The 2,054-nt window shown below is 38.6% G+C and overlaps 1 pseudogene; it reads right to left on the minus strand.

The window, feature by feature from the left end:
* Positions 1–521: 521 nt before the first annotated feature.
* LOC113265645 (eukaryotic translation initiation factor 1-like) lies at positions 522–881 on the minus strand (annotated as a pseudogene).
* Between the last annotated feature and the right edge of the window lie 1,173 nt (positions 882–2,054).

Here is a 2,054-nt window from a genome sequence, read left to right on the forward strand (position 1 = left end):
TAAGTGGCATATCTAATAGTTGAAACTGAAATCTCTCTTAACATGGAATTGTCTTTTGTGAAATCTTTCATTGAGAAGTTAGGACTAATTTTGAAAGGCTGAGGAAAATGACCAAGAATCCTCCTGGGCTCTTTTCCACTCCTTTTATCTGCTAAAGTTAGGATTAATAATTTTATTAGTTTTAATTAGTTATAGGATCTCCAAAATTTGAATGTTTACCAGTTGGTAATTCATAGGATTACTTATCTATACAAGGTCAGATGTATACATGAAACAAGCATACATGCATACTCCAAACTACTTTGAAGGTTATAGTAATGGTAGGCTATTTCTCCTTCTCTCCCCCCCCCCCTCGGTTTCTCTCTCTCAGCTCTTTTCAAATGATTGCATGAGGGAATTACACTAGTCCAAGTCAAAAGCAGACCCCAAATGGTTACATTATACCAGCCATGAGGTTTTTAAACTTGTGACAGGGGCAGAAGAGAAATTCTACTCATTGCAAGGAAATCCTCACTTAAGCTTCAGTGAGCCAAAAGGACTTGAAACCCATGAGCCTTCAGCTGGCCCTCATCCTTAGCCAGTCTGGTCTCTACGAGGAACTGGCATATGTTCTTGCACTGGTCACCCTATAGCTGAATTACTTCTCCATATTCTGGATGTTCAATTACAGTACCATTGCAGGCAAATTTGTTAAATGCCTTCACTAGTTTCTTTTTGTCGTGATCATCAAGGATCCCTTGGACAGTAGTCAGGGTCTTCCTGCCATTTCTCTGTTGAATTCTTATATGGATATAATCCTCAGTGCCAGCAGGAAGCAGATCATCACCCTTACTTAAATCAGCAAAGGGGTCAAAAGAGTGGAGGTTCTGGATATCGGACATATGGACAGAGGGTAGGATTTCTTTTCCTCCATGGAAAAGAGGCAAGGTGGCTGCAGGAGAAGGCAGGGGGGCAGGGGAAGGGGTGTGTGGGGGGGTGGAGCCGGAGCCTCAGGAAGGGAGGGACCTCAAGGGGGAAGACCTTTGAGTCCTCCATGGTTACGGTTGCACAGTGACTGGGACCTCTCCTTCTGTTTTAAACTTTATACCCACTAATACTATAAGCTCTACTTACATTTTGGAAATCAGGTTTGCATTTTTCAGTGCATCGATGAAGGTAATTCTAATTTGCTTTCCACAGTGTGTCAATGGAGATATAGCTCTTCTTCGTTTTTGTATATATCCAAATGTATTTGTTAATGTGATTGAATTTTTTTTTTTTTTTGTAGGAGAAAAGCAAACAGGCTAGCTCTAAATGAGTGGTCAAAATTTTTGATTTTTTTAAAAAGGAAAATTATGAAAAAGGGTGTCATACATTGTGTGTGTGTGTGTGTGTGTACACACACACATATATAAAGAGAGAGAGGGAAGGAGGCAGACCACACTCTCCTTTTTCAGGTTAGGGTGGGATATGAATTTGGGAAACATGGCACCTTAAGACCTGAATTTATTGTTTCCATTTAACCAAGAAATAGTTCTTTGGTAAGTTGCTTTACCCCTGATTTTGCATGTGTGTCATTCTTAAAATTTGGGAGTATAGGAGCAGAAGAAACGAAAATTTCTAATATATTTAGTTCCTCAAAAAAAAAAAAAATATCAGCACGAATGGAAAAGGCCTAGGAATTCTTCTCAGTTTCTCTTAAAGCTAGGATATATTAACTATATTGAACCAACGAAGGGCTACTCCGTAATATGAAATTCATTTTCCATAGTGATTCTATCTCTTCAAATATAGCTTGTTATGTGTTTAAGTGTTGGATTAAAAGCCACACCTATCTGAGGCTCTGTAGGTTTTCAAATCAGTAACAGAGGGGAGCAAGAATGGTGTTTTTAGATTCCACAGAAGAATCAATCATTTCGTTAATAAATGTCAAAGTCTCTCATCGTTAATTCCTGTAAGGGAAGACACATTTGAGGCTTGAGTTTACTAGATAATCTGATAGAATGTGTTTTTATGTGTGGCTGACTCGTTTAGTCCTTATTAGAAACTCACAACTTTATTCTAAAGGATCAGTT

This window comes from Ursus arctos, unplaced genomic scaffold, assembly GCF_023065955.2.
Source record: "Ursus arctos isolate Adak ecotype North America unplaced genomic scaffold, UrsArc2.0 scaffold_24, whole genome shotgun sequence".
NCBI lineage: Eukaryota > Metazoa > Chordata > Mammalia > Carnivora > Ursidae > Ursus > Ursus arctos.